The sequence below is a fragment of the Perognathus longimembris genome, chromosome 6, assembly GCF_023159225.1.
Source record: "Perognathus longimembris pacificus isolate PPM17 chromosome 6, ASM2315922v1, whole genome shotgun sequence".
Taxonomy (NCBI): Eukaryota; Metazoa; Chordata; class Mammalia; order Rodentia; family Heteromyidae; genus Perognathus; species Perognathus longimembris.
The window spans coordinates 36,967,526-36,978,000 of record NC_063166.1 but is presented as its reverse complement, the minus strand read 5'-3'; the positions used below and the strand labels follow the sequence as shown (position 1 = coordinate 36,978,000).

The window sequence follows — 10,475 nt, the reverse complement described above, 5'->3', positions numbered from 1 at the left end:
ACCCCACGTGAGGCCAAGCCAGGCTCAAAAAGGTCAATTGGTAGGTGGGAGAGGATATGGGTACAAAGACCAGAAGCTAGCAGAAGGTCTCACAAGAAAGGAGGACTGAAGCCCCAATAGGGGTTGTTGATCTCAGGGCTTTACCTGGCAGAAAAACAACCAAGTTGTCTCTCCCAAGATCCAGGTATGCAGGGTCTTTTAACAAAGAGGGGACCAGGATTGCTGACCTTCCATATGCAGTCCCTCATAAGCTCAGGACCTTGTTCCCCACTCCCCACCTCCACCAGTGTTTGAAGGGCCAAGGTGCTGAGGACTCTCAAAGCTCCCAAGAAGTGAAAAGTATAGTCCTCCAAAAAATTACATAGATAGATAGATAGATAGATAGATAGATAGATAGATAGATAGATATGATGGATACTACCTTGGTTGATTCATAGAGATAAGTCAGGTGAGGCAATCAACACAATCTTTGCAATTGTAATTGGATAAAGGCCACTGCCAGACCAGCAGATAACTCATGCATAAACCTTACACTCATCATCTACCTACAATAAGTGGGTGGAAATGCATGCGATTCTCTGGATTACTGTGATTAAATGAGAAGCATATGCTGCCTGAAGCATAGGAAGTACTCATTAGTTCCTACCATTCATCTCTATCTCCTGATGGGAAAATGGATCTCCCCATCCACATGAGGAGGCAGAAGGCCTAGAATAGGATTGAGAACTAGAAACTGAGTCTTTGACACATAGTCTTTGACACAGTCTGAAGACTGTGAATGGATGGAGTTAGACCTGGGAAAGCAAAGTGTTTACACAAGAACCACAGAACCATGGGACAGCAAGCATCCCAGTGGGAACGGGGAGCCTGGCATGGTCCTGCCATAAGGGAATGGGTTGGAGAAGAGCCCCAGTGACACTGGGGCAAAGGGAGATGCTCCATGGCTGCAGAGGGCAGGTGTAGAGCCAGCGCCCCTTGCCAATGAGAAGTATGGGAACTGCAAAGCCATCCCACATGCTGAGGTTCCTGGTGACTGACAGCTGATATAAATCACAGCACAGCACAGCACAGTCTTTGCCTATTGCAGAAAGGATAAGAACACTAAGGGAATAAAATGCTGGCTTGGAGACAAAGCCCACAACTGTGCCTGGTGAGAATGCTCTAAGGCCCAGAGGAGGATGAAGAAGGGGCCAGGTGTGATTTGGAGGCTGGGCAAGGTCTAGAAGGCGTTAGAATGAAATGGTCCTCCCCAGACAGAAGGACCTCTTTGTAGACAGGTCCTTCCCAGACTTCCTCCCAACTTTTCCTCTCATGGCTTGTCCCAGCCAGACTGTTAAAATTTGTGTTATTATTATAAATTTGATGTAGGGGGGAGGCTACAATTACATAAGTCAGGTAATGAATACATTTCTTTTTGGATTATAGCACCCATTCCCTCGCTCTCTCCCAGTTTTTCCCTCCCATCCCCACCCACAAGTTGTATAGTTCATTTTCTTTTTTTTTTTTAAAGGAATATAAAACTATTTATTGACCACTGTTCACCATTATTTACAATAAAGTAAACAATATACAGTTGGGTAACATTCTGATTACTGCAAAGTTGTTTCTCTGGCTTTTGTGGAACCAGTAATCCAATACTGAAAACAATTGAGCCTATATGTAAGGAATGAGTTGGGGTAAAGAAAAAGCATGCAGGTCAATAATTATAAAATTCTGTCCATTCATTTAGGCCAGTAGGTCCTAAATAGTCATATCTCTAACCAGCTGATTTTACATTTCCATGAGCTGAGTGTTAGATAGCCCATGACCCAATATTTTGTAAAGGAATGCTCACTAAAGAAAATTTTAGTGAAAGGAAATCAAGATTTGTCTTTTCTCATCTGGGTGAGGGAAGTTGTTATTAGCTTAATTTTTTTCCTTTCAAGAAGTTTTGCAAAGTTATTGCATTTGCATATCTATGGCAGTGGCAGGAGGACCTAAAGTTCGAGGCTAGCTAGCCTGGCTACCTAGGAAGTTCAAGGTGAACCTGAGCTGCCTAGAGACCCTGTCTCAAAAATCAACAAAAAACTAAAACAAGGGCCAGGGATGTAACTAAGTGATACATCATTTACCTACATATGCAAGGCTGTGGGTCTGATGCCCAACACCTCTAAACAAGCAAAATCTCCAAAACAAAAAACTACCTATGTAAGTATTTTGTTTACACACACACAAACACAAAAAAGAAAATTCAGGATGGTCCTTCAACATAGCAGTTAAAGACAAGTGTTCTGATTAAGTAATGACCCCCCAAAATTGCCTAATATTAAAAAAAGCCACAATCTGTTTCTGAATGCAGAGGAAATATACCATGGTATTTAACATTCTTTTCTGATAAAGCAACTACAGAAAGCCTTTATTAGCTTTGTTCAAAGTAACCAGTGCTATTGAGGAAAAAAGAAAAACTTCAACTCCCCCAATACTACTTTCAAAACCAACATGTCATACTTGATTTTCCTTAGAATGTAGTTATTGTTTCACACCATTAATTCAAAAACCAAGACTTAGCAAACAATTATTGAGCTTCATCTTCTGGACAAGAATGCCAAGTTAGTCTCTCTTCATAGAAAGCAATCACAATCTGAGGACACTTCATATTCGCCTCTTTTGCCAGCACCAAGTCAGCTTCATCTGAATCTTTCCATTTCATAAGAAACATCAATTCTCCACTGCTGTCTGTGGCACCAATTATTCATTCAGGATCCAGACCCCAAGCAAACGCCGTTGGTTTGTCAGCAGCATCTCTTTTCTTCTTTGATTTGCTATTATCAGATTCACTGTCCAATAAAGATTTTTTTTGTACTATTCTTTTCTTAACCAGCTTTTTGAGAATTAAGAAATGCTTCAATTAATTCTGGACAATCTAAATTTTCTTCAGGTTCCCAAGTATTATCAGCATCTGTAAATCCCTTCCACTTCAGGAAATATTCTACCTTCCCACTCACTACGCGTCGGTCCAGTACTTTTTCTACAACAAATTCTTCAGGCTCTGCTTCTTCAACTTTTTTACTCTCTCCATTCTGTTTCTTTTCCATTTTTTGCAATGTAGTCTTCTTAGAGGCTATTTTTAATTGTAGACTTGAAGAGCTATTACTCAGAAGCTCCGGTCACGATCCTGCAGCAGCACCATCTCCGGCCCGCGGGCTTCCAGCTCCAGTCTGTATAGTTCATTTTCAACATAGTGTCTAGTGAGTGAAGTGCCAGACTTTGAAGTCAGGCCCCACTTTACCCCGCGAACCCCACTTTACCATGTGAACCTGAGATAAGCAGGCCCTGTGAGCAGACCCAGGGCAAGCTTATTAGGGCCCAGCCGGTCAAGAACTCTAACCGCTGGGAATGCTTAACTCTGACCACCCCTAGAATGCCTCAAGCCCTATGCCTCGAGCCCTGAGCCAATCAGATTTGTACCTGTGTCCTAATCTTGCTTGCTTGAACACTTGATTGCTGTAACTTTGTTTTTGCCTTTATAAGCCCTGTGTAACCGCAGCTTGGGGCTCCCTCCTAACCTCCGCTGTGTCGGTGGGTAGGACAAGGCCCGAGTTGCAGCTCGCTTTAATAAAGCCTTGCCTTGCTTTTGCATTTCAGAATGTCTGAGTCTCGGTGGCCTTCTTGGTGGTCGTCTTGCGATTTGGCACAACATTTGGGGTTTCATCCGGGATCGCCCCAGAGACCCCCCGAGACCCCAGACTCCGAAGGTAAGGAAACAGCGCTGTTGATTTGTCTTGTCCTGTAATTTGTCTGTTTGTCTATTTTGCTTTTGCTTATTTCTTAAAAGGGTTCTTTAAGGGGTTGTCGAAGCGGACGCGCTTACTCGGCAATTCCGAGGAGACTGGAGGATGCCTCAGACTCTCCACCCTTACCTGAGTCCACTTAGGTCCACTCCTACTGCACCCTTGTGGGAGGTTGGGCTAATTAGGTCTGCTCCTGCTGCTTAGCTTGCAGGAGGAGGCTTGTGGGCCAACCTAGGAGATCTCCAACTCATAGCTTTTCTTATTCTCAGGCCTGTGTGTTGTGTTGTTTGTTTTTTTGTAGCCTTTTGAACTAAACATCTGATCAGAGCTATGGGTAAAGTTCTATCTTGGGGACCAACATCTAGCCCCTTAGATTTGACCCTAACTCACAGGAGGGAGGTCAAGGAGATAGCTCAGAACCGAGGTGTGGCCCATAAGGAGGAAAATCACCCTGTGCAAGTCAGAATGGCCCATCCTTGAGGCTAATTGGCCACCCGAGGAGAGCTTTGAATCTGAATCGACGCCCCTCATTTAGGCTATCTAGACCAGATTTCTTATATAGACACCTGGAGGGAACTAGTTGAAAGGGACACTCCAGCTTGGGTTCGGCCCTTCTTAAAATGTTTCAGCTATGCCCTCTGCTCTGGAGGGTCCCAACCAGTCCTGGCACGGCAGCCCAGGGTACAGAGGCGTTGGCCCCGAGTCCTGACCCATAGCCACCGCTGACAGGGGCAGACATGGGGCCAGCCCAAGCCACCAGCAGGCGGTGGGGAGTGACTCCACCTCGCAGCGCTGTCATCTGTGTTTGTAAGTCTAACAGTCTCTTTTGTGTCAAACCTGTATGAGACATACAGGCGACAACTCACAATCAGTGTGAGTGTCCCCCCCGCAAAAAAAGAACTCTGGGGGGACCCCCACCCAGCCTTCTTAAGCAGAAAATTATTTGGTGTGCTAAGATGTTTTACTAAGACTAAAAATGTTTTACTAAGACTATCAAGCCCTGGAAAATGAGGCTGGAGAATGCTAAAATCATTTGTTAAAGGTTTTGGTCTTAAAATTTGGGTGTTGCAAGAGTAAGATACCTTTTGCCACTGAAAAATGTACGGCCGATGCTTATTCTGCATGCTTTAAGATCTTTTGAATATGTATGTGTGTGTGCATGTGTGAGTGTGAACATGTTCAAGACTGTTAGTATGATGTAAAATTGAGTGAGTTGAAGTTTAAATTCAAATGGTCATCAAGTTTGGGCATTACCAAATGCTTTAAAGGATTATTGCATTGTTTTAAAGAGGAACTATAGTTAAAAAATGTTTAATTAAAAAAAATCAGAGCTAAGTGTCAGAAATTTGGATGTAAAAGGATATATATTAAACTAATAGGGATAGAAGTAAACTCCCATTAACTCTATGTATGGAGGAAGAAATGGCAAAATGGGCCAATGTTTCTCACTAATATATTGGAAAGCTGAATGGATAAGTATTTCTAATTGTAATTCTTGCATTAAGGAAAAATTGTCATTTGAGTTCAAAGGTCTTCATGCCATGCAGTAACTGGGACTGAAGAAAAAAAAAAAAAAAGAGGCTCTTTGAAACAAGCAGCCCATAGGCAAAGGGCGGCACCTGGTTTCAGAATGCCTGTGAGCTTCAGTTTTTCCAATGCAGATAAAAGCTAAAGTGTTGGGTTAGTGTTAAAAAGGCTTTGGAAATCAAGAATACATTTCTAGATAAGAAATTTGGAAGTAAAATTGTCCTAAATAATTATTGCAAAGTGAGAAAAGGAGAATTATGGCTACCAAAATGTTTAATTGCCATTCCAGCTTCTTTGTAGGTTTTTTGTAACAGTTTCCAGCAGGCATACAGAGAAGCACAGGTGATTCCTACAAGTTTGTTAAGATCTAATACTGGCCCTTAATAAGTTCCAGGTAAGAGCATGCTTAAAAACTACTTCTGTGTGGACCACCTTGTTGCTTTAATTGGAGTAAAGTGGCCTCTTGTAAGACTCACTGATCTGAAATCTGTAGTTCGAAGCCAGCCTGGGCAGAGAAAAGTCCCTGTGAGAGACTTGTCTCTAATCAGCCAGCAGAGTGCTGGGAACGGAGTTGTGTGGAGCTCAAAGTGGTAGGGTGCTAGTCTTGAGCTGGAGAGCTGGGGCCAGTGCTCAGGCCCTGAGTCTAAGTCCAGTGGAAAGTCACTCCTCCTGGGACAAAAGTGATGGAGCATCCAGAGGCAGTAAGCCACTGCTTGGATGGCAGAGATGGTGTCAGATCCTAGAGTCACTCCCATTTGGCCTTTCAAAAGTTAATCAAAGCCGGGAAGTCCTAGAAGAATAGTTCATAAGCATGCCTTTCTAATGCCCATGTCTGGCTACTGGGCAGGAACTTGCCAGTCATCTGTGATAGTGGGTAGTAAGGGTAAGTTTGTCAAATGAGAGGATAGTTTAAAATCCCAACCCCCACATCTACTCAAAGACCTGACTGGCAGTGAGGATTTTAAGCTGATATATCTGTTCAGGAAAGAAAGCTTGTAGACCTGAGATTGTGTCCTTATTGAGATCTGTTAAAGGCCTGCAAAGGTCATCAGAGATCAGTTCCCCAGCCAGTCAGGAAAAAGCTTTTACAAACTAGAATGTTAAAAGGCACAAATTTGTAAACCTGAAGTCACCCATCTGGGCTTCATATTAAAAGAGGGCAAGCGTTGGCTGTCAGATGCACGTAAAGAGACTGTGCTGAAAATCCCTGTGCCTAAGTCAGCCAGACAAGTCAGAGTTCCTGGGAACAGCAGGCTTTTGCCGGCTGTGGATACCTGGGTTTGCTGAGATGGCCAAGCTTCTATATGAAGCCACCAAAAACCTCCCAGAATTTCAATGGACTGAGCAGATGCAAAAAGCCTTTGAGGCAATCTAGAAAAGCCTTCTGGAAGCCCCTGCCTTAGGCCTACTTGACATGAATACCAAGAGAGGGGGCTACTGACAGGCGAAGGAAAGGCCATTAGAAACAAGCAGGAGATTTTAAGCCTCATCCAGGCCCTATGGGAACCAGCAAAGATTGCCATTATGCACTGTCTGGGTCATCAAAAGGGAGTTGATTCGGTGACTAGAGGGAATAATCTGGCCGACCAGGCAGCTAAGAAAGCAGCCCTGCAGCCCAGAGAAGTATTGAATCTAGTAGACCCAGAGCCACAAGCTTTGCCTCCTGTGCCCCAGTATTCCCAAGAAGACTTGGAGTGGATAAAGAAAATTCCCATGTCCCACAAAACCCCGGACAGAGAAGGAACAATGACTGGTGGAAAACTTGTGAAGAGAAACTTATCTTGCCACAAGGGCTGGGTAAGGGGATCCTTAAGAGAATCCACTGAGTTTCTCACATGGGAACCCAAAGAATGCAGGACTTGCTCCAACACTCCAAAGTGAAAATTAGAAAGCAGATCAACTTATTGAAAATATTGTTAAAAATTGTAAGGCCTGTCAGCTCACCAATGCCCCCAATCAACCAGTTACTAAAGGAGCTCGCTTCTGTGGGGATAGGCCAGGCATGTATTGGGAAGTAGATTTCACAGACATTAAACCTGGAAAATTTGGATACAAATATTTGCTAGTTTTTGTAGACACCTTTTCAGGACGGTTGAAGCTTATCCCACAAAGCATGAGACCGCGAATGTAGTGGCTAAGAGGATCCTGGAAGAAGTCCTACCCAGGTATGGCTTCCATCCACCATTGGGTCAGACAACGGACCAGCCTTCACCTCAAAAGTAAGTCAGGGGGCTGGGAATATGGCCTAGTGGCAAGAGTGCTTGCCTCCTACACATGAAGCTCTCGGTTCGATTCCCTGGCACCACATATATGGAAAATGGCCAGAAGGGGCGCTGTGGCTCAGGTGGCAGAGTGCTAGCCTTGAGCGGGAAGAAGCCAGGGATGGTGCTCAGGCCCTGAGTCCAAGGCCCAGGACTGGCCAAAAAAAAAAAGTCACAAAAGTTAGTCAGGGAATAGCCACTGCACTGAGGTCGGATTGGAAATAGCATTGTGTGCTTATAGACCCCAGAGTTCAGGACAGGTAGAGAGAATGAATCGGACTCTAAAAGAGACCTTAACTAAATTGGCCTTAGAGAATGGTGCAGACTGGGTGTCATTCCTCCCTTCTGCTCTTAGAGTAAGAAATTCTCCCTATCAGCTTGGCTTTATTCCTTTTGAAATAATGTACGGGTAACCCCGCCCATTATCCCTATCCTTCAGACTGAATTGCTTGCTGATTTGATGATGCTGAATTTTTGTGTAAACTTGATTATTTGCAGCTCATGCACAAGAATATGTGGCCCCAACTTAAGGCATTATATGATTCTGCTTCTGTCCCTACCCCCCATTTATTCAGACCAGGGGACTGGGTGTTCGTCCGGAGGCATAACCCCAAATCCTTAGAACCACGGTGGAAGGGACCCTACGTAGTGCTACTGACTAAGGTAGATGGCATCACCACGGGTCCATTGCTCCCACGCCAGGCCAGCTGACCCCTTTGCCCTGGACAACGACTATCGTGGTGGAACATGGGAGGTCTCCAAACACCCAACTGAGCTGCTTCACCTTCGCCTCAAGAAAAGAAAGTTAGACTGCATATTGTTATAATTTTCTTTTTGCCTTCTTTCCTTGCTACCCTGGCTAATGTTGACGTTAACCCTCACCAGCCTTTCCAATTATTTTGGCAGCTCACTCCAAAGTGGTTTGACCCCCTTATTTTAGCAACTAAGGAAGCCCCCTTAGGAACCTGGTGGCCAGACTTAATAGTAGACTTATGTGATCTGGCCACAGGCAACTGGGATGTGCCAGATCACTTGGGCCCGAACCTGTATAAGCGACTTCCCGAGTGTGATGAGCAGGAGTCCTGTCCAGTTTTATGTGTGCAGTCCCTTGGTAAAGTAGACTAAGGTTATAGGTTCCTGGCTAGGTAAGGTCAACGCCCCTGAGTCAGCCTGAAGAAGTTACAGAAGTTGGATGATCTTCACCCATCAGCCCCCCTTTAAAACCAAGGGACCAGAGTTGTTTTTGGGAAGATGAGGCAGGATAAACTAGAGGCATGCAAAACAGAAGTACAGAGACTGTACTTGTGAGAAATGGTGACAGGCCCTTTGGTTACTACTTTGGGCCCTATTGGCCCATGCCTTAACTCTATATCATCCCCTAGACATGCAAACCATTGAAATGGACAGAATGGAGCCATGATTGGCTCCCAAGGTACCAAAAAAAAAAAAAAGGGAAATGAAGTGCCAGACTTTGAAATCAGGCCCTACTTTACCACGCGAACCCCACTTTACCACGTGAACCTGAGATAAGCAGGCCCTGTGAGCAGACCCAGGGCAAGCTTATTAGGGCCCAGCCAGTCTAGAACTCTAACCGCTGGGAATACTTAACTCTGACCACCTCTAGAATGCCTCAAGCCCTATGCCTCGAGCCCTGAGCCAATCAGATTTGTACCTGTGTCCTAATCTTGCTTGCTTGAACACCTGATTGTTGTAACTTTGTTTTTTGCCTGTATAAGCCCTGTGTAATCGCAGCTCGAGGCTTCCTCCTAACCTCCGCTGTGTCGGTGGGTAGGACGAGGCCCGAGTTGCAGCTCGCTTTAATAAAGCCTTGCATTGCTTTTGCATTTCGGAATGTCTGAGTCTCGGTGGCCTTCTTGGTGGTCATCTCATGACTTGGCACAACAGTGAGTACCATTGCTGCGTTTGTTCATCCCAAGCATTCTTTAAATACAGTCTTAGGAGTGGAGGTCGGGACTGGAGTCTGAGTGGGACCAGTCATCAGCCTGCAGGGCATGGGGCCAAAAGAAGAGGTGTAAGTGGGAAGGAGAAGAGAACAAGGAGGAGAAAACTGGAAGAAAGGAGGGAGGGGAAAGGAGGAAGGGAGGGAGGGAAGGAGGGACTTTCTGCCTGAAGAGCAAATCTAGGTACTGCTCTCTTCAGTAACAAGGGAGGGTAGGGTGCAATGGGGACAGGACCGTGGCTCCCTTGTTGCTACGTGGGATATACCCTTGTCACCATCCTCATTACTTCTGAGGAGACAGAAATCCAGCCTTAGACATTCACACTCATGCAGGCTGCCATTAACGGGAGCCCAAGCACACCTGTGACAGTAGAACAGCATTGTGGGCTTTCCAAGGACCCTGCTGCCCCTCACAGGGCTTAGCACTAACCAGCTGTGTGCCATGTGTCTGTGCTCTACATGACTGTACTTCATTTGTTCCACTGAGTGTGTCCTTATTATGCAGCCAGGACCACAGCTGGATTGGTTTGTGAAATCAGCAAAGATCTTTGCTGCTCTTTCTCCCTCTAACACATATTTATTCATGGGCTTCTAACTGAAAGAAAAACTGTCTCGTGCAAAAGACAGAGTACTGTCTTTTTATGCCCATGTATATTTTATGCCCATGTTCTTGGCGGGGAGGGCTACAAGGGCTTGAACTCAAGCCCTCATGCTTGTTCCGCTGGTATTCTGCCTCTTGAGCCATGCCTCCAACCCTACTTTTTAACTTGTTAGGTTGGAGATGGAGTCTAGTGAACTTTTCTGTTCTGACTAGCCTCAAGCTGCAATCCTCCGGATCTTAATCTCCTAAGACACTAGAATTACATGTGGTATCAATGTGTTAGCCAGATTTCTGCTACTATAACAAATACTTGAGATAGTCATCTTAAAAAGAGGGAAGGTTGCTGGGCATTGGTG

At 45.0% G+C, this 10,475-nt stretch overlaps 1 pseudogene; it reads right to left on the bottom strand.

The window, feature by feature from the left end:
- Nucleotides 1-2,552: 2,552 nt before the first annotated feature.
- LOC125352278 lies at nt 2,553-3,074 on the bottom strand (annotated as a pseudogene).
- Between the last annotated feature and the right edge of the window lie 7,401 nt (nt 3,075-10,475).